The sequence below is a fragment of the Notothenia rossii genome (assembly GCF_949606895.1).
Source record: "Notothenia rossii genome assembly, chromosome: 8".
Classification (NCBI taxonomy): domain Eukaryota; kingdom Metazoa; phylum Chordata; class Actinopteri; order Perciformes; family Nototheniidae; genus Notothenia; species Notothenia rossii.
Genome location: NC_136906.1, coordinates 41,686,196 through 41,709,535, shown reverse-complemented (window position 1 = coordinate 41,709,535; position 23,340 = coordinate 41,686,196). Strand labels below are relative to the sequence as shown.

The following is a 23,340-nucleotide window of genomic DNA, read 5'->3' as shown; positions in this document are numbered from 1 at the left end:
TGACAGATGAACAGATCGCCACTGGGCTTACAACTAAAGACACAGCCACGCAAAAACTGCGGCATGTGTACGGCTCCTTATGGGTACTGCAATTTGTGAAGTCCCGGCCCGGAGTCGCGTTCTGGTGCTCTCCGTTAGAACTACACTCCTGTCAGACGAGGCATATACCACGTGATGACAAGTTAGGCTTGTGTTGTGTTCAAGGACCCTGAACTTGGCCAGGAAAAACAAGCTTGTTTAATTATTTTGCGGTCTAGATTTCTTGAATTTTTTTCTTTTTTGCGTGTGTTTATAAATTACCTCGAGGGCCGTACCAAATGGTCTCGCGGGCCGTATACGGCCCGGAGGCCGGAGGTTCCCCACCCCTGCATTAAACAAAACAAAAAGGGCCTAGATAACCGGGGTATACACTTTAAAATTTTAATATATTTAAAGTGTTCAAAGTGCAGTTTCAGTGCAAGTCAGTTGAAACTATCTTAAGTTGGCGTGACGTTGAAGTCGTGCGACCCTGCTGCTGCACTGGCTTGTAGTTCGTTTATAGCATAACGTTAGCATTTCGCTTTTGGCGACTAGATTTATGATTCAAAAATTATAAAAGTAGGGTTGACATGTGGAGATTATCTGGCTGAACAAAACGTGATCCCTCTCTTAAATATGTGTCAACCACAGACCTTATTTCGAGCTATTTTCCAAAATCCTATGGAGAATTTGCATTGGTTTTTCATGAAGGAACCGGAAGAAGTTTACTTCCGGGTTTTACGACGCGTCACTGCGGTTCTCTATTGAAGACCAGTTTAGACCAGACAAAGACTAAGCTAAGCCATGTTAGCATTGTGTAGCTACCTAGCGCCACTTGTTTTGATTTATGTTTTTGTTGATAACGTTGCGAGTTTGCATCTTTCAGTGTTGAGGTGGGCACCGTTAGATTCTGTGTCTTTACGATCATAAACGATGTGTTGGATGTGCAGCAAGGATAAGTAATAAGGGAGTAAGGAGTGATTTTCGGTGCAGTAATAGGTTAGCATTTTTCGCTCTGGGCTAATCCAGAGGCTCACTGTTAGCATTGTAAATTTCACTTGTTTTGCATCAATCTTGATACAGGGTACTATATGTTATAGTTTGGATTCCTAAAGCTTTTAGTCTACTGACCCATCATTCAAGGGTGGTTTTCACTATAAGTAATGAAGTTTTTTTAGGCGGACATTATAATTTACATGTTTTTACTATGTTCCATCTGAATTTACGTTAAAATAAAAACATCTATATTGATTCTGACACTTCTACATCCAACTCACAGATGTAACCCTGCTTTGAGAGAAAAGATTATTAATGTACCCCTTTTAGAAGTGAAGATATAGTCTTTGCTGTGTTAGTGGCATTTTGGAGCCTGAAACCTGAAAAACAGGCTCAGGGCTTAAGAGGTTCAAATGCATGAGAATAGCACATATTTGAAAATTGCCGAGATTTTTGGGGGGCGGGGGCAAAAATGAAGAACTGCTCATTTGACCAAGCAAACGCGAGAGACGGCTGAGTTGACCGCATTGAACCAGCCAAGGGAGCAGGAGAGGCAGCAGTCGAAGCACTGTTCCAAACCTGGTGTTTTTGCAACTGTTGTGTTGTTGTTGTTTGTCATGCATTGTTCTCATCATTAGACAATATCTCTTCTTACACTCTTTATCTCCCATCTCCCGTTTTTCATTGAAACTACACAACTCTACACAACATGTCACCAGATGTGGAAGAAGTAGTCAGATGTTTTGCTTAAAGGTCCCATGTCCTGGCCATTTCCACTGATCATAATTCCATTGTTGACGTCTACTAGAATAGATTTATATTGTGCAATTTTCCAAAATCACTTTGATTTCTCATACAGCATCTCTGTAAACTACAGTGGGGCAAAAAAGTGTTTAGTCAGCCACCAATTGTGCAAGTTCTCCCACTTAAAAAGATGAGAGAGAATAAGTATATGGTCAATAACAAAAGTTCATCTCAATACTTTGTTATACACCCTTTGTTGGCAATGACAGAGGTCAAAGGTTTTCTGTAAGTCTTCAAAAGGTTTTCACACACTGTTGCTGGTATTTTGGCCCATTCCTCCATGCAGATCTCCTCTAGAGCAGTGATGTTTTGGGGCTGTCGCTGGGCAACACAGACTTTCAACTCCCTCCAAAGATTTTCTATGGGGTTGAGATCTGGAGACTGGCTAGGCCACTCCAGGACCTTGAAATGCTTCTTGCGAAGCCACTCCTTCGTTGCCCGGGCGGTGTGTTTGGGATCATTGTCATGCTGAAAGACCCAGCCACGTTTCATCTGCAATGCCCTTGCTGATGGAAGGAGGTTGTCAGTCAAAATCTCACGATACATGGCCACATTCATTCTTTCCTTTACACGGATCATTCGTCCTGGTCCCTTTGCAGAAAAACAGCCCCAAAGCATGATGTTTCCACCCCCATGTTTCACAGTAGGTATGGTGTTCTTTGGATGCAACTCAGTATTCTTTCTCCTCCAAACACTTCTAGTTGAGTTTTTACCAAAAAGTTCTATTTTGGTTTCATCTGACCATATGACATTCTCCCAATCCTCTTCTGGATCATCTAAATGCTCTCTAGCAAACTTCAGACGGGCCTGGACATGTACTGGCTTAAGCAGGGGGACACATATGGCACTGCAGGATTTGAGTCCCTGGCGGCGTAGTGTGTTACTGATGGTAGCCTTTGTTACTTTGATCCCAGCTCTCTGCAGGTCATTGACTAGGTCCCCCCGTGTGGTTCTGGGATTTTTGCTCACCGTTCTTGTGATCATTTTGACCCCACGGGGTGAGATCTTGCGTGGAGTCCCAGATCGAGGGAGATTATCAGTGGTCTTGTATGTCTTCCATTTTCTAATAATTGCTCCAACAGTTGATTTCTTCACACCAAGCTGCTTACCTATTGCAGATTCAGTCTTCCCAGCCTGGTGCAGGTCTACAATTTTGTTTCTGGTGTCCTTTGACAGCTCTTTGGTCTTGGCCATAGTGTAGTTTGGTGTGTGACTGTTTGAGGTTGTGGACAGGTGTCTTTTATACTGATAACAAGTTCAAACAGGTGCCATTAATACAGTTAACAAGTGGAGGACAGAGGAGGCTCTTAAAGAAGTTACAGGTCTGTGAGAGCCAGAAATCGTGTTTGTTTGTTGGTGACCAAATACTTATTTTCCACTATAATTTGCAAATAAATTCTTTAAAAATCAGACAATGTGATTTTCTGGATTTTCTTTTTTTCTCATTTTGTCTCTCATAGTTGAGATATACCTAGGATGAAAATTACAGGCCTCTCTCATCTTCTTAAGTGGGAGGACTTGCACAATTGGTGGCTGACTAAATACTTTTTTGCCCCACTGTACGTGTATTCACTAAATTTCACTCTCTGCCTTTAACGGCTCGTTGTAGCTCCAATAGCTCCAGCCCCCGCCCTCCCTGTGAGCACAGTGTGCTCTGATTGGTCGGGACGTTGTGAATCGCGCTGAGCTCCGTGGAGGTGTGTTTTCCTTGTTTAGCAACAGCGAAACACAGCCAAACTCACCCTGAGCACACACAAAGTCACAGCCGAAGTAAAAACAATAAGTGTGGCTTGATATTGAGTAAGAAAAAGGTTGATAAACGCTGTGAGAATGGGTCTGCAGAGAGAATTTCGCCGCGATCCCAACTGTCTTTTATCAGCCTGCAGCCAGGGAGGAGAGATCAGCAGAGCTGCATGCACTGACTGTATGTGTGTGAGGAAGTCCGTGGATTGGTCAATTTTGACCAATCAGCGGGGGCTTAACGTAACGGCTCCGCGGACGTAACGTAACGGCTCCACGGATTGGTCCATTTGGTTCCGGGTAACACATGACATCATGAGTTACCCGGAAGAATCAATGGACATTGACGTATCTCCAACGAGGCGTTTTCGGGAGGTATTTTCTGTGTTAGAGTTTTACTCACTACAGGGTGTACTTTGAGGGTTTTGACTCTGCAGACCGTTTACATCCATAAAAATCTTCATAACACACAAGGGGACGGGTAATAACCGGAAAAGTAGCAATACTAAATTGCAAAAATACTCTGTTCTTATCTTATTTAAATAAAAGTGCAAAGGTGTTGGCATCAAAATATACTCAAGTACCAGAAGTAAAAGCACTAATTGTGCATTATAGCCCATTTCGGAATTGCATATGTTTAATAACTGGTTTATGATTATTAATGTTTTGAGTGTTTTTCCCACAGCTGGTAAATATATATACTGCTGCTGGATATTTTACCTTAGTTTACTCAATAATTGATTTTATATTTTGTATTAGCCAATAATCTAAATCTAAAAAGTATCTGGTAACTATAGCTACGAAAATAATTTAGTGAAAAGTAAAACATACAATGTCGGCTTCCAAAATGTAGTGGAGCAAAGAGTAGCATAAACTGAAAATACTCAGGTAAAGTACAAGTACACTTGTGTGCACTCTTAGGTACATAACTTAAGTAAATGTACTTTGTTACTACCCACCACTGCATGTCACTGACCGACTGCCAGAGGTCCATCCGCCTCCTCATCAGCATGTCCACACCTCAGAGACCTCGGTGAAGGTGAGAACAGGACATGTCATTTATTAGTGTCTTTGCATGGAACGGGTGAGTGTATGTTTTATTCTGTGAAGCTGCTCACTGAGGGGAATGAGGAATCCTATTAACCACTTTCTGTAGAATAACGCATGGCAGGTCAAGTACAAATAAATATAGACAGAGGCTCCAGTGAGAGAGGGGGGGGGTGATAGAGAGAGGTAGAGGTGGAGGTAGCGATGGAAATTAACAGGAGAGAGGTAGAGGTGAGGACAGAGGGAAAGAGTGAGAAACTAAGAGAGATAAGAGACAGGCAGTGAATCCAACGCTGAAGAAAGTGTGTCCACACTAGAGTGCCCCCCCCACACACACACATGCACAATGACAATCACAGTGATCAGTGAGCGTTCCACTGTGTGAGATTGCGTTAGTAGTTCAATTCACTTCCAAATGTCTTCACACAGTTGTGCAGATATGAGTCCCAAACCCAGAAAGGATTCAGTATTTAACCCCTTCCAGTTCCCTCATCTCAAAGTACATTTTTTTTTTTAAACGGATTGTGGTTAGATTCCTAAAAATAAGTTTTGCTTTACGTGTCTCAAAAACAGCAGTTACGGTACGTCTACACTACAGGCATCAAAAAATGCTTTCAACGCTTCGCCCATTCACTTGAATGGGGTGACGTAGAAGATTTTGAATCTTCGCCGAACTGCATTGTGGGGAGCATGGCATGGCTTTGCAAGCATCACGAGCATCTATCGGCATCAAAAGTTGAACAATGTTCAACTTTTGAGGCTCGATGCTTGGCATCAGCCAATCAAATTCCGTTTATGCAAATCCCGCCAGTGCAAGCTCAGCCAATCCAACCGCGTGCAAGCTGGGAGAGCCAGACCGCAGTTCATTTCCTCATATTCCAAACGAGATATTACGGTAGCAAATCACCCGGTTCTTTACGACCGGAACTATTTACCGGGATACAAACCGGAGGAACCAGGCATGGAGGGAGGTGGCAGAGACAGTGGGTGAAACTGATAGTTTTTTCGCCTGTTTGGAGAGTTTATATCCAGTTTACTTCGTTTTAACATTGCTATTGCTCTGTATGTCGGGGGCGGGAGATTCATGTGATTGGTTGCTCGCAAAAAATCGCCAAGCTTCAGACACGCCCAGCTTCAAGATTTTTTCATGCCTGTAGTGTAGATGGGCCGTTAGGCTTGGGCGGTATCATTTTTTTTCATACCGTCATACCTTGCTGACATCATACCGTGGTAGGCCTATATGGTATATGACGGTATGACTTGGGTCGACTTGAGCGAGGTGGCGTTCGGCGGCAAATAGATGTTTCGAAAGGTATAATATATGTTCGGTGTAAAATGCAGCCCGAGCCGGTAGACGCTCGCAAAGTGCCGCGACGTGCACGCAAGTGCAAAACAAGGGCTGCATACATGACACATTGTGCAAATGCACATTTTGAGATCGGATACAGGACGCGTTTGTAGATGTCCGACGTTATTTCCATTGTGAGCTAAGTTAACAATATATCATCATACATAAACATTTTCCGGGAGTAAATACTTGACTTATTGAATAAAGTTTGCTATATTCACTAACTAGTTTGGCAATATTATTCCGTGCATGTGTTAAAAACCTTATTTCCATTTGATTCATTGGATTACTCGCGTGAATGTTTAGCACGTAAATGCTTTCGTTTTTAAAACCGTCCGACCTCGACTACAAAACCATCAACCAGTTGCATAGGTTTCAAAAATGTCAACACTCACTCACCCCGTCTTAAACATTCCCAAAGAAGTGCCTCTGTCTCTCGTTGTGCTGGATGAAGTCACTGGCGACGAGTAAACCCAAAATAGTCCCAAACAGGCGCAGAGGCATTTTTCTTTTTTACTAGTTGTCCGAGTTCGGGGCCGGCAAATGCTGCCGCCATCTTGCTCAGCTCAGCTCTGTGCTGAGCTCTGAGAGCGGGAAAGACGGACTGCCCTCCCCTGCCCTCTGCTGGCGCGTGCTGTGCATTACAACCAATGTCGTCCCTGCATCTGTGATTTGGCGCACAGTCTGTGACGTCACGGTATTGAAAATCATACCGACGGGATTTCGAAATACCCTGGTATACCGTCATACCGCCCAAGCCTAGTTCATAGCCTTTAGCTTGGCGGTGGTGACGTACAGCAATGCGACCGTCTAATAGTTGGTTAAAAACATTACGTACGCTACATCGGGCAAATGTATTAAAGCTTTGACTCTTATAAAATTGGTGTTAATATGTGGAGATTACCCTGCTAATTAAAACCTGTCTTTGCCACAGGGACAATTTTGTGCTATATTCCAAAATCCACACAAAACAATCACGTTGGCTCTAGTTGAGGGAGCGCCTGGTTTGCTAACTTCCGGGTCATCCTACAAAAAATATTTTCTTACTGCAACACTCCATTGGCATGACATTAAAACACAGTATTGCCAAAGCACACGGATAAGGTGGAAGTACGGTAATCAAACTGCAAACAATAATGCATAAATCAACCATGTAAACACTATTTTAAAATCATGAAATGAGGATTACTGATTGACATCAGCAACAATATAAGAATCGTAAACATTTTATTTAAATAACAGTTTTTGTATAAGATGTTACTGTCTCTGTCTCTTTGTGTTCCTCACACAACTGGCCTTCATCGCTCCTCTTCATGGAGCCTCTTTGTTCTCTCGGCTGTCTCCAGGTTCAGGCTGCTCTCACTGAGTCTGTGCTGTGTCCTAGTTCTGCGTCAGGTCATCTGCCACACTGTACCGTCCCACTATTTAAGCACGCAATGAAAAATAATTAAAAGTGCCATAAGTCTCTTAAAATACCTGATGGAAAAAATATCTGATGAATGTCTACCATAAGGATTTATAAGGTGCACTGCCACAGACATATTTACTTTGAATCATGGGCCTCACTTTGTTAGAAAAAGTGTCGGGGACATTTTTAGATTGATGAAGTGAAATGTAAGCATGAACAAAGCAGACAGACTTCCATGGAGCTGCAACAATCGACACACATCCTGCACACAAAGCCTGCCTCCAGCCGTCAGACTGCACAATACAGAAGAGAATGGAACAAAATACAGATGATGAGACCCTGGGCTTTGTTTCTGTTTTCTCTCTTCTTTTTTTCCCCCTTGTTTTTATGAATTCATGATTGTACGTAAGTATATAGTTTTATAATGTACAATCATGTATAGTTTTATTTCAATGGGCTGTTATTGATGTAAACTCTGCTTCTATTCAGTTTTTGACAGTGAGCAACAAACCACATGTGTCTGCTGTCCAAACCTGATGGTGGACGAGTGTCATTTTGACATATTAACAGACTTTTGAAAGTTTGAAGGCTTTGTAAAATAGAGAGTAGGGTCAGACAGAAAGACCATGAGAGAAAAATACAGAAACAGCGTGAGAGTGACAGGAGAGAGACATGAGAGGGAAACAGGAAGATGAAGAGAGATACAGTACACAGCAAGACAGAAAGAGAAAGGGAGAGCAGATAATTACTCACTTTGTCTGCCTGCTATACACACACACACGCACACACACACACACACACACACACACACACACACACACACACACACACACACACACACACACACACACACACACACACACACACACACACACACACACACACACACACACACACACACACACACACACACACACACAGGAAGTTCAGAGGGAAATGAAAGCCTTTTCATCTCCACTATGGATAATCCTGCACTATTAGCACTGCAGGGAAAGATAGAGAAAAGAGAGGGGGTGAGGGATGACTGATCTGTCCCAGTTTTCATCAAACTTCTCCAATGTCAGGTTGTTTTCACTGACCTGTCAAAAGGTGTTATCGTACTGTACAGCAGCTCTGCGCTGGAACAAGTCGGACTGCAACCACACTGTTGTCTTTGTGACAAGTAAAGAAATCAAATTAGTGATAAATGTATTCTTCCTAAATAGTATATAGTATATTATAGTGTAGTCAGTGGTGGATAGTAACTATGTACATTTACTGAAATACTGTACTTAAGTACAATTTTTGAATCCACTTCCTATTAACCAGTGTGCCAAGGAGGAAGTGGAGCACACAGTAGACCAACATTTCAATACAGACTTGTATGTATACGTTTTGAAATGACAGTGGAAAGTTTAATTCGGGTATATTTTAATCTCGGACTTCCTTATAAGGACATTACGTTCCTGCTTGCACGTCGTCACCATTACATTCTTTCTGAACGGCATTTAAAGTGGACCTATCATGCTATATTTGAATAATATAGTGTAGGACCATACATATATAAGGCATATTTATACTTTTTATTTTTCAAAATACGAAACAGATCTTGCATTTTAGCCATTCCTCATTTCGCTGAATTTAACACTGTCTTTGCATGGGCTGATTCTGTGAGAACAGCACCATCTACAGGCCTGGCATATGTACTACAGCTTCTCCAGCGCTTTCGAACGGCAATGTCCATGGCTGTCTCCTCCTGATTGGTGGAGTTGGCCCAATAGCCGTATAGCGCCACTTCTGTGACGTCACAGAAGTGTTCAAATCTGGATCAGTCTGTATCCGATCCGTTGCAGCCCCTTTTTAAGAGATTTGGGTATGGAGGAAAATAGAGAGGGTTGTGTTTTCTGACACTTGGTGAGTTCCCTGGAACACCGGGGACACATATTCATGTATAAAAGACGTACAAAAGTGCATTTTGCATGATAGATCACCTTTAAGGTGAGACACGGCAGGCAAAAACATTGTTTTCCATGCACTGGTCAATTTTGAGATTTTGTGCTATTTTGATTCCATAACATGTTTTCTTTCAGGCTTTTGGAAGGAAAACGTACAAAATACACATGTAAGTGTTTATTTTACTATAGTTTATCTATTTGTGTCTGTAGATATCTCCTAAATTCACAGTAGCAGATGGTGCGGAAAACTGTACAAATCCCGTTTCAATAATTCCCCTCTACTCTAAAGTCGCATCTAAAACGCGATCTGATCTAGCTGTGTATATTTTGTTATTTTTGATTGTTATATTCAATTTCACTAGCTACAGGCATGTTTGAAGCTTGTAAAGGGAAGATGACAGCTCTCACTCGCCACTCTGCTGTTCCTCAGCTCCGCTCTCCCTCCCTCCCGCTGAAATTATGAATGTAAGGTGTATAGTAATCATAGATAACACGGCAGGGTCCGTTACAGTTTGTTTTTATCTGATTTCAAATAAGCAAAGTCTTGGCTTTCAGAATATTAAACTTGTTTAGGAAAATTCAGATGATAAATAGGCCTACAACTTTGAAGCTTGTATCGGCATAATTACAAGCGGAGAATGGAGTAATTTAACGTCACTGCAGGCATAACAACAGCCGGTGTTTCTCGTGAGTGTTTTCACCGGGAAACAAACACAATACACACAAACATAAAAATACACACGTATACACGCGGCGCGGAACACTGTACAAATCCCGTTTCAATAATCCCCCTCTACTCTAAAGTCGCATTTAAAACGCGATCTGATCTAGCTGTGTATATTTTGTTATTTGTTATTGTTATATATATATTCAATCTCATTAGCTACACGCATTTTTTAAGCTTGTGAAGGGAAGACCACAGCTCGCCTCTCACTGGCCACTCTGCTCTTCCGCAGCGCCGCTCCCCCTCCCTCCCGCTGAAATTATGAATGTAAGGCATAGTAATCATAGATAACACGGCAGGGTTTACAGTTTGTTTTCATCTGATTTCAAATAAACAAAGTCTTGGCTTTCAGAATATTAAACTTGTTTCGGCAAATTCAGATGATAAATACAGGTTTGAAGCTTACGGCATAATTACAAGCGGAGAACGGAGTAACTTAACGTCACAACAGGCCTAACAACAGCCGGTGTTTCCCGTGAGTGCAGTAATCCAAACGAAAATATCTTCCCTCCGTAGTATTTTGATCATTTGCTCCGCTAATAATCAATCAGATCAATGGATTCCAGAGAAGAGAAAACTTTAAAGGCCTTTTTCTCAAAATGATGACTCTGTAACAGTCATTATATAATGTGACATATTTTGCTTAATATTTGGAGTACAAAAACAATCCTGATATCATTAGAAAGCTAGGAATCAAAATGTGTCTTCGGGTCAATGCGACTGATTTCGATGGAGCAGGTCACTTTGCATTAGGTAAAATAAAGCAGGCAGACATAACAGGAAGAATATGTACATTTTAACCCAATCAAATAGGACATTGTCACACCATTCAAATGTATCCATGTAAATTACAACCAATAAAACAGCTTAGATTTGTTTATTTGTTACGTTGTTCTGTGTGTGTCAGCCGTTAACCTAGAGATAGAAAGAATATATACACTTGCAAACATGTCAGAAGAACCAGCGCAGAAGAAAACTAAATACAGTCAATCTAAACTTAAATTTAACAACTGGAAGGTCACATCCCTGACATCCACATCTCCGGAGCCTGGACCTTGTGATATATTTATTTTAATGTCACCTTATTTGTGTGTGTTAAATTTGAAGGGACAAAGTACATTTTTCCTCTTTTAAATATAGCGCGATAGTCTTTTCTTCCACTTTTATGTGTAATCAAAAGGGTGGTTTTTTGGCTATCTGTGGTTAGGCATAATACAAATGACCTTTGACATCTGCTTTACAGTTCCCAGAATATCAGGAGAGTGTTAGGGTCTCTCTGTTAATTATCAATAGTCCTTGCAATTAACAGGGGAATTCCCAGATACATTTTCAGATATAAGGCAGTTAAAGTCTTGTAGAATTAATGATTTATCTCCTACAGACCCCAAAAGAGGCCTTGAGAATTGAGTCAAACAGTTACCGAGGCCATAGTCTTTTGTTCTCATTAATGTCTGTATTCATTCCAGATAGCTGACTTTTAGGTGAGAAGAAGGTCAGGGAAGGCCTTAGGCCATGGGAACAGTTAAGCTTTGTTATTTACCTAATCCTAAAGATGTCATGGGACGATGGCGTTTGGATATTTACAAATATAGCTTTCATAGAGAAAAACAGGTGACTGTTGTGTGATAAGATACATGATAGGATGTGTGTGCGTTCTGTTAAAGAGTCCTCTGTCATGACTCCAAATCATTGATTTGGGGACTGCCTGAGGGCAGAGGGACAGAAACACACACACACACACACACACACACACACACACACACACACACACACACACACCACACACACACACACACACACACACACACACACACACACACACACACACACACACACACACACACACACACACACACACACACACACACACACACACACACACGCACAGAAGCAACAGATGGAATCAACAACTGCAGACTTACTACCTGGGGTCCCGCCCAGAAGTGAAACCGACCAATGGAACACTGCCAACTCACTGGCTAGCTCGCTCAGAAGTGAACTCGCCAATAAGAAATAGCTAGGGAAGAGCAAGCGATAAAACTCCTCCCCACCTGTGTATAAATGTTGTGATCATTTTGAAGATCGGCGCTCTTGTTTTTGACTTGCCGTTCCTGAGACGTGTCTCACACGGTGGTAGAACCTGAGCCCGGAGTACTCTGCAGAGTGCTTCGTGATTAGGTGATTGGGTGATGTATTGTGTGTTCCACCATTAAAGCAGATTATTGTTTAACCCTTATCCTGGTGCTTTGACTTTTCCTTCTTTTTAAACAAACTCATAGAGGAACGCGCGAAGCAGAGATTCTGCCTCAACAACCTTCTTCAAACAGCGAAGCCAGATGAACCCAAAAGCAGCAGCTCTGCGGCCGCAGAAACTGTCAACACCGCCGCCGCCCCCACCGCTGCAGTTGTTGAACCGAAACAGGCTGGTTCCGACTGCATGGAGGTTTGCTGTCGGGACATTGAGGCGGGTAAAGCTGTACAGCTAACTATCGGAAAAAAGGGGCAAAGAAAATGCAACGCAGAATGGTACAAAAACAGAGAGTGGTTAATTATTTGCAAAACCACTAAACGATTGTGATAAATTGTGATGTTAACAACCTCATGATAACCTCATTTTTTTTTTTTTGGAGGTTACTACATTGAGGCTGTCGAGAAATTGGGAGGTTGTCCGAGGATTGGGAGAGGCGACAAGGGAACATAAAACGTTAAAGTCAGGGACTTTCAGAGTTTTGTCCGACACAATATACAGGATGGCTCTGCTATTGACAGTTACATCGAAGGGGCAAGAACGGCCAACCAGAGGATAGAAAGTTGGTGGGGTTTCCTCCCACAATTGGTGGCTGACTAAATACTGTTTTGCCCCACTGTATCAAGCAAAAAGCATTGTGTTCTAAGCTTTATTCATTTGGAAATGTTGTTGTTGTTGCTAGTATTTGCCACAGGGTGTGAGTAAACAAGAGAAGAAACGGTAGTAAATTGAATGAATCAGCAGAGCAGCGTAGGCAAGAGAATAAGTGTTTCTTCTAGGTGTACTCGTTGTGGAACAACACCATAAAGTTGTGAAGAAAGAGAACAGTTGTCCGCCTAATCTCTAGCTGCAACCTTGTTGTTATTATTATTTTAAATATATTAAATAATAACTGTCACTATTATTTTTATTATTCTAATTATTATTATTTGAAGTCAGGCACGTTAAATATCAATTTCAAGATGATTTTAAAAGAATGTTAAGGGATGCAAATGAAAGAGAGAGTATGGTAGAAGAGATACCTCAGTATGACAACAGGAATCATACTTCTACTGATAGTTTCATCATACAATGAAAATGTGGTTGTTTATTAAGATGAATTAACTTTATTTTACCCTTTTTGTTTATTATTTAAAGCCCTCTCATCTAATTACCTCATGACAATATCAAATTGTATTTATACAATTTGATAAGGTAGTATGAAAACAAGTTCACTGATATCAGTTATAACTGATATCAGTGAACTTGTTTTCATACTACCTTATCAACTGTTTTCCAGGACGAGTTGGATGAGACCACCTGTGTGTGGGATTCACATGTCATCAGACCATCAAAGAATGACAGAGTACCCAGCGGTCGGCCCAAAGTCATGTACATGTTCCCAGAACTCTACACAACTGAGGACTGCATTTCCCCAGTGGAAGGAGCAGACGCCCAGCTGTGTCGGAGTAACTGCACATTCAGACCAGCAGTGCCATGTGACACAGACATCTACAACATCTGCAACCTTCTCATGATGGAGTCACAGTTAAATCTTCCTGCTGATTCTTATCAAGCGTTGGATTTGTACCTGGATTTAAGGAATACAATCAGATCTTCTCTGTGAGTTGAGATGAAACTACATTTGAAAAGAACTAAATGAAACCAATCTCACAATTGATCAAATTTTATTTTTACATTTGTGAATGAACTTTGAAGCAGAACTTGGTGTTCATGTTATCTGACAGGTGAACTATAAATAAGGAAAAATAATAACCCCAGACACCCCTCTGAGTATTGAAGGTTAGTTGAACTGAATGTATAGTCAAAGATGTTTCATAATTGTACAAAAAATAAGGATAGTCGCAAGAAAAGGATTGTGTAAAGGAATTTCTTCAGAGTGACGTCTCACAATAGTGGTATTACTTATTACTAGTGTTACTGTTTTCATACTCAAGGTTCAAACATTTTGGAACTACATATGTACCCACCATTTCGTCTTTCAAGCACCTGCAGAAGTGACTGCTGCATAAGAGGAATTTCATTAGAGTATTGCCTTTTCTTAATGGTGCTAATGGAAGTAGACACTTTGTTGTGTATAGGACTGTAATAATAGATGTAATAATATGCTGCCTTTACATCAGTTATTAGGTAGGTGACACATGAACATAGGAAAAACAATAGGGATGACATCAATGAGAAATTCCACCTTTTATTGAACAAGGATGGATTACAATTGTTACAGTAAAAGCTTCAAATAAACAAAACAAGGCCAAACATGTTTCTTTTTTCAGTTTCTTGTATTGGTACAGTAAGAGTTTTGGCACAGGCATCAGCTATATGCTGAAAGGACTTTTAGAACCGTGTGCTTATCCTTCTGTAAACTAATTTGGCAAAAACTGGAAAGAATCCTTATAGAAAAAGAACCTTACTGTAAAAATAATGAATCTATTCAACAACACAATTTTGAATATACTTGTGTTTGTACTCCCTTCATCAACTTGCAATACATGGAACTTGTATAAGGTGCTATGGAGTTTTTCAAAATGAAGGGTAAAATATATTTTAAGTTTGGAAAACAACTTTGACAACAACATTACGTGTTGGACATGTCAGTCATAAACACTTAACCTGAGTGCTTGAACAGAAACAGTATTTAGCTGCTAAATGCAATATGTAGAACATCTTTCAAGTCAGCAAATGCCACAGGATTCAAAGTGCCAATATGAAAGCGAAATGTATGAGATCCCTTGCAACCACTACAGAATATCCATTGTAAAGCAATCACCTGACAGGACGCTGTCTAGCTCTGCACGGAAATCTGGGTAGGAGCTGTAAGTGCATGGCAACTCCAGAACCGCTCCACATGTGTGTGCCACAGGCCTGCGACTTAACCCACACAACCTGTTAAAAGTCACTTCAATGCTGTCCTTGCATAGCACAGAGGACCCTGTGCAGAAGCGCAAGAAGATCTCCAGTTTTCTTTGGTCAAGGCTTCTCACATACCATTACATAAGTAAGGGCTGCCTGTTCCTGTGGATTCAGGCTTTCATTTGACGGCTTTATCATCTGGGCAACTTTCCTGTTTGTTGGCCTCTTGTTCTCATCCATTATGCTCTCTTTTGTTAATAGCCTCGGCAAAGCATTGTGAATACTGGAGTGGAAACAGTCAATGATGAACTTTGGCTCTTGAAGAAGAGCTTTGTGCGCCATGACTACACTTGCAGCCCGTATGTTGTCTTTAGAGGGCAGACTTTGAGCCCATCCGTGAAAGGAGGTCCAGTAAGTCCTCCTCATCTATTTCTTCCAGGTTTCCCTCTAGCACTTTCTCAACTGATTCTCGCTCGGTCACTGAAAGATATCACAGAAAGGACTTCATCAAAAGTTCTTCATCCACAGAACTGACTCCTTGACAACATGAAAGAATGAAAGCTGGTGACAGTCTGATTGGTATGATATTGTGGTCCATATATCCTTTTATCCATACTCTACCAACAGCTTGCCATTCCTTCTCCGAATAATCTGTCCGCAGTCTGGGCACTCGCTCATCGTCCCCCTCGCACTGTTGCAAAAAAAGCTCCCTCTTGAGACCCCCTCACCGTCCAAATCAGTTGCACTTCCATTACTTTCGGATCCATGAAGACATTTAGAACATCCTGAACTATGTTTACCCGTCTGAATTTCACATCGTGGACTTCTTTTTCAGATCCCCTTGGTGATGCTGCATCGTCATTCAATGCTGAAAGATAAAAACACGTTTTAATTAGGTGTGAATAAATTAGTTGACAGACAATTAATCATCAACCTGACAAGCAATGCATCAATTCAGCTATTTATTTTTCATGCAAAAGCACTAATTATTCTGTGGGTCTGAATATGATGTTGTTATGTTTTATCTCACATATTCTCAATATCTTTCAATTGTTGAATTGTGGTTGGACTAAACAAGTAATCTAAGAGATCAGCTTGGGCTGTGTGAACTTGTAATAGCAATTACTTTCTTTTTTGGACATTTTATAGAAAAAAACATTATTTGATGATTTATTTTTAATTAAAACAAAAGTAACACTTTGCAGCACTATTACAAAAAACGTATTCCTACAATATACCTGCAAAGAGTTGAGGTGATGTGGATTCCAGGGAAGAGTGTCGTCCAGATCATCACCATAATATCCAGAAATAGGTCCAACCTGTACTTCAAAGTCTTCCATAGATGCATGAATGGCAAGGGCAAGAGCGGAGTCTGACTCGTATGCATCTTGGTTTGAGGCAGGAAACAAACAGTCCTCTTGAGATGCATGCCTGCTCCTGGATTGACAAAGATTACTGCCAGCATCATCCAAAGATGGAGAAGACATGACTTCTGTGGTAATCATCTCAGGAGGGGCAAGTCTTGGTGGTCTGCTTAATTCTCTTGTATAGGTAAAATTAAATGAAAAAAATAATAAAGTTATCATTATAACAGTGGTTATTCATGCATGATCAGATAAAATAACATTCATTGATACACATATACACACGTGATTGTACACGTGATTGATTTCATCTCAAACGTTTTTTTTTGAAAAATGTCAGTTCGAACTGATTTAAGTTAAAAGTATATAGTTCTAGGGTTTTCAAACAGAGCCACATTGAATGTTTGAACATGTTGGAGATTTTCAAAGCAATACTGCTCTTTTCAAATTCCTGCATCAACCAATTGTAGTCAGTGCTTGAATTGGAATAAAAAAGGTGCCAGTACTCTAAATCAGCAACAAGTATTTCGCACAAAGTCATAGTATATCCTATAATGCTGGTGGGTTTGTCTCTTTACTGTATATTTTAGAAAGGCTCACTGTACTTAAACAAAATGACTCAGGGTGCATCTGAGATTAGAGGGGGTGCAGTGGTAAAGTGCTATTTTTATAAGTGGGGAGTGGACCTGACACCCTCTAGTCTAGGGGGGTCCGGGGGCATGCTCCCCCGGGAATTTTTTTTTTTAAATATTGAAGTTAGATGCATCAATCTGGTGCAATTTGAGAGCAAAATCAAGAGATATATGGATACCTCTCAACATCCATAATGAAACAACTGTAAACAGATGTACTTTTTCTTTATGGATATAAAAGAAAGTAAAGCTTGACTCCTACTGGCTGGTTAAATGACTCCTCGTCCCTGAGGCCACTACCAGTTTTTTGTGCCATTTTGCTGGATTTATTTGTCAATAGCGTTGCTGCACAAAGTGATAGCCCTCTAGTTTAAATCTACTAACCAAAAAGAAACATATGGAGATGGGTTACTATTTAAAAAAAATTGTAAATCTATTTGGGAACAGTGGGGCCGGGCCTCAAATCCTATAGGGGGGTCCGGGGGCAGAAGATTTTTTTTTAAATGTTGGATTTAAATGCATCAATCTGATGCATTTTGAGGGGGGAAATAAAGAGACTACACCCATATGAAACAAAATTGTATACATTTAAATAATCATAAAATCATAAGTACATGGCCATAACCAATAACATACAATATCCAATATGAAAAAACATTGAAACTTGTTTATTTATTTGTTTTTGGTTCATTTATAGTTGTGAGTGTGTCTGGGCTCCTGAATCAGCCTCTCCTGTCTCCCTCCTCTCCCCCTGCTCCTCTTTGAGGCAACAGCAAAGACTAGTTTTAGCTCTCAACAAGTTTATCTTACCTTTTTTCACCTAGTTAACATTTTGTTTGTATTATTCATGCATATTTTACTAATCACTACCCCCTCAAATGGAAATATGTGTTTACATAAATGGTGACCGAACCGTTTGAGACCCACTGAGATAACTTAAACTAAGTTAACTATCTAAAGACTCAGAGAGTAATTTACCTCACCAGAGCTGTAGTTATCAGCCTCTCAGTCTGACAGCAAAGGACTTTCCCTCCACCTTGTTGTTGAAAAAGCTCCTTATATCCGTTAGCGCAGCTAGCTAGCACCAGATGCTAACAACAATACACGTAACCGGTGCGCGCGCTTTCTCGCTCGCTCGCGCCACACATACACCAACACAAACCCTCCCGAGCTTGAATGACACACAGAGACCAATCGAGGGCATTAGTATGATCTGTATGAAAGTGGCAATGTCGGCAGGCCACGTCATGTAGACAGCCAGTCACCCTCTGTGAGGCAGAGTCAGACCCACATTTGCGCTGCGTTGCGTTTACAATATATACGTATATTGCCGGCGGCTGAGTACCGGCATTTTACTGAGTACCGGCACCTTGCCGGTACTCAGTAAGAAGTGCCGGTACCACATGGGTAAAAATCAGAAGTGCCGGTACTGCGTACCGGTGAGTACCGGCCCAATTCAAGCACTGATTGTAGTTGTAAAAATGACACAATTTATACAGACGCTTACTTCTTCATTTGTTTCCTGCACTGAGTTGTTGGGTTCTGGATCTGAATCTGAGGATCTCTCAATGTGATGCACTGGATGATCTGTTCCGATCCTCGAGGGATGATATCTCCTAGGTTGGTTCCTCACAGACAGTCTCTGCTTTCTCCTGGTCTAAAAATGAAATGAGCAGATTAGCAGACTTGTATAGACTGGAGAGCTGTTCAATTAAATACATTTTTTTTTAGTTATGGTTTTGGATTTGCAAAGAAGTGAATATAAATGTAAGAGCCAATATTTATACATCTGAGCAGCTCTTCTAACTCAACTATTACTCCGACTGAGAAAATCAATAGATATATTTATCTTTTTAGGATTTTTTAATGTTACAAATGGATTGCACATTACATTTAGTAAATAGATATATCTGGGGGAAAAAGGGGGTAAGAGGTGAACGTGCAGTTAATCGGCTTACACTAAATACGTTCACATTTAAAAACCTTACATTTTGAAATGGGCCACCTTCATATTTGTTTAGAGTTAAATAGTGCACCTACACATATGCTATATATTACTTGTATGTACTTTAATTGAAGTTTCACATTCCAAACAAACGTGTGCACCTGTTTAGTACAATTATGTCTAAAAACTTCCACAACAATACGTTTTTGACTGAATACAAAAGTGGAAAAAGACACAAATAGCACACCTTGATTGGCCTATGGTCTGTGGGCTCGAAGTCCGAAGATGTGTCGGAGTCAGAGAGCATTATTGTGGCATCCTTAGGAGCATGGGCGCGGGAAGGGGGGTGCTGAGGGCGCTGCAGCACCCCCTAGCGGCAGGCAGGGGGTGCGGAGCTCCCCTGTCTGAATTATTATTTTGACGGTTATTGCTGCTCCCGCTGTGCATAATCTGTGTAATATGTAGCCAATAAATTCCACATTGTTGGTAAAATAATATTTTGGCCTGCCCCGAATGTTTTTTCTGTAGGCCCGGACAATTCTACCTCAATAATATAATACATTAACCGTGCTTTACGTGAACCTCATCAAGACACTAGAAAGGACGGCAGGACTGTAATTTCCCATATTCAGTGAATGCAACAGAGGCAAGACACCAGACCAATCAGAGAGTTGCATGGAAATAAAAGTGCTTGTGTCATTCAAGCTCGCGGCTCTGTGTGTGTGCGGAAATAGCGCATTTAGTGTGTGTGAGAGAGGGGGAGAGAGAGGGACCGGTGCCAGCAGCAGGGACCGTGTTGTTAGCATCTGGTTAGCTAGCTGCACTAACGGACATACGGAGCTGTTTGTTCCACAACAAGCTGGAGGAGAGCTCTCCTGTCAGACTGAGAGACTCAGGTGAGCTAAAGCAGTGATTCTTAACCATAGGGCCGCGGCCCACACTTGGGCCGCCAGCGCCCCCCAGAGTGCCACAAAAAACTTTCAGTTTTGCACCTGTGGGCCGCAAGGGCCGCGAGACTGCGTGCAGCTTTCGACCACGTGGTGGCGTTTTTTTTTTTGTCAATGTATCTTTATTACCACTCAGTTGTTAACAAGCGCCAATACACATAGATGAAGCGGCAAAAATGGAGAAGTTTTTAAAAAGAAAAAATGAAGACGAATGTCCTGCCAACCCCCCCACCCAAAAGACAAAGTTTTTACGGAAATACAATCTCGACTTCATTAAATACGGTTTCGTAAATGGAGGAACAGAGGCAGTGCCAAAAGCCCAGTGTGTGGAGTGTGGGCTAATGCTGTCCAACGAAGCCCTCAAGCCCTCAAAACTACAGCGGCATCTAGAGACCAAGCACCCGAATCTCCTGGGAAAGCCGGTGGAATATTTTAAGAGGAAGGAAAGTGGGCTGCAGATGCAGAAAAGGTCTGTCGTGTCACTGACAAGCAACTCTAAATGTGCATTGAAAGCGAGCTACCTCGTAGCCAGACGTGTGGCACAGAGTAAGAAAGCATTCACCATAGCGGAGGAGTTGGTTCTGCCTGCCGCTGTTGATATGTGCCGTGAGATGGTCGGAGAGGCCGCTGCAAAAAAGCTGCTGACCATCCCACTCTCAAACGACACTGTGAGTCACCGTATCGCGGACATGGCATCAGACATACAGCATCAACTTATAGAAAGAATAAAAAGCAGCCCTTTTTTTTCTTTGCAATTAGGATGTCACGAATGCTGCACTGCTGCTTGTTTTTGTTCGCTATCGCTGGGACAGTAGTTTGCACGAAGACATACTGTTTTGTGGAGAGCTACCAACACGAACTACGGCTCAGGAATGTTTCCGCTGCATGGATAACTACTTCACTGAGAACGGCCTGGACTGGCAGAACTGTGTCGGGGTGTGCAGTGACGGTGCAGCATCAATGACTGGCAGGCATCATGGTGTCATTAGACAGATCCTTGATCGTGCACCAGAAGCTAAATGGACACACTGTTTTCTCCACCGTGAAAGCCTTGCAGCAAAAAAGATGTCACCAGACCTCCACCAGGTGATGGATGTAATTGTGAAAACCATAAACTTTATTAAAAACAATGCTGTGAACTCCAGATGTTTTGCTAAGCTTTGTGAGGACATAGAAGCAGATCATGTCCAACTGCTATATCACAGTGAAGTGAGATGGCTTTCCAGAGGACTGGTCCTCAATCGTTTGTTTGAACTGAGGAATGAGGTCTTCTCTTTTCTCAGTGAGAAAAAATCTAATCTTGTAGATTACTATGCTGACACAATGTTCACAGCAAAACTTGCCTACCTCTGTGACATTTTTTCACTACTGAACCAACTGAACACCTCACTTCAAGGAAGAAACAGCAACATATTTTGTGTTGCAGACAAAGTTGAAGCTTTCAAGAGGAAACTTGCTTTGTGGACCAAGAGGGCCCAGGAAAATAGGATGGACATGTTTCCACTTTTGTCTGACATTTTGGAAAACTCCCCTCAGGTGAAGATCAGCGACTCAGTCTCCCAGCACCTCTCACAACTGGCAGAGAAATTTGGTGACTACTTTCCTGAGGATCCCAGAGAGGGAAACATGTGGATTTTGGACCCATTTTCAGTGGATCCCACTGCAAATGATGTTGCTTTGCCCTCACACCTGGAATCCCAGCTTCTGGACGTTTCCACTGACAGCACTTTAAAGCTGCAGTGGGGCAAACTGGACCTGGGCTCATTCTGGGTTGCTGTCTCAAAGGAGTACCCATGTCTTGCACTGAGGGCTGTGAAACTCCTTCTCCCATTCACAACTACGTACCTGTGTGAATCAGGATTCTCCATTGTGGCCACAACTAAGACCAAAGCCCGAAACAGACTCAGAGCAACACTGGAGTCTACTCTGAGAGTGAGCCTTTCTCCCATTCCACCCAGACTGGATCTGATTATGTCTCAGAAGCAGGCCCAAGTGTCTCATTAAGAGGTCAAGATAAAAAGGGAGTTGTATTATTGTTGTTATTGTTGTTCATTGTTGTTATTATTTGTGTCATTGTTCATTTGTCACAGATATAAAGATTATTCTGGTTCTGCCATGCAAAAATGGAGACTGCTGAAGCAATTTTCAAATAGCTTTGCAGATTATAAGGCTATAGTTTCATTTGCACTTTATTTCAATTTCATTTAGTTTATTTATTTAATTTAAAAATAGATTTATATTATTTGAATGCATTTATTTTATCACCCCCTTTTATTGATTGATTGATTATTTATATATATATATATATATATATATTTTTTTTTTATTAATTTAAAGTAAAATCCTAATATTGGTCTTTTTTATTATTATTTAAAAGCCTGACTTGATCCTTGACATTTTTTCTTGTCACAGCTTGATTTGGTCCAGGAATTATCAGCCTGTTCGGTGTCTTGATACAGTATGTGTAGGTTTACATACACATGTTTAATAAAAGTATTTGTGATGATCCCATTTTATCATGTCATTTTATTTGATAAGGTTTTTGCTTGTTAAACAGTTAGTGGATTTGGTTTATTATTGAATACAAATCAAACCGAGAATGAGGTCAATTAAACCTATACAGTGTTAATATTTAATGGGCCCCGGGCCACTTTGTACTATAAAAATTGGGCCTCAAGGTCAAAAAGGTTAAGAACCCCTGAGCTAAAGGACTCTCTGAGTGTTTAGATAGTTAACTTTAGTCTAAGTTATCTCAGTGGGTCTAAAACGGTTTGGTCAAAAATTATTCAAAAGATTATTTCCGCGGCACACCTTCATATGATCATTATAGTTATAAAAAAAATAAGAGAATAAAGGAAAACAGTTATGAAATACTATATGGCAGTAAAACAAGAATACAGTTTGAAAGGGGAGTGATTTGTAAAATATCCATAAAGAAAAAGAACATCTGCTTACAGTTGTGTTTCATCTGGGTGTTGAGAGATGTATCCATAGATCTCTTAATGTTGCTCTCAAAGTGCACCAGATTGATGCTTTTAACTTCAATATTTTAAAAAAATCTTCCCGGGGGAACATCCCCCCGGACCCCCCTAGAGGAGGTGAGGTCCGCTCCCCACTCGTAAAAAATAGCACTTTACCGCTGCCTATATGCCGTGAGCTGATTATCGAGCCTTCATTGTAACAGTCGCGGGTTTACTGTGTGTTTGCGTGTAGGGAGTTTTTTGTGCGTGCTCTATAGTGCCCGTAATAGTGTTCACTGGAGTCCAGCACCTCAGCACCCCCACTCAAAATACCTTCCCGCGCCTCTGCTTAGGAGAAACTTCTTTATCCTTTTC

The 23,340-nt window shown here is 41.2% G+C and overlaps 1 protein-coding gene and 1 long non-coding RNA gene across 3 annotated transcripts in view; one reads left to right on the top strand and one right to left on the bottom strand.

Moving 5' to 3' along the window:
- Positions 1–23,340, bottom strand: part of LOC307017377 (junction plakoglobin-like) — a 708,820-nt gene that overhangs the window by 517,737 nt on the left and 167,743 nt on the right. The gene's annotated exons all lie outside the window — the stretch shown is intronic.
- On the top strand, positions 9,784–14,977 carry LOC307017391. The gene is made up of 3 exons (XR_013802165.1): positions 9,784–12,197; positions 12,299–12,545; positions 13,547–14,977. It is a non-coding gene; the product is annotated as an uncharacterized lncRNA (long non-coding RNA).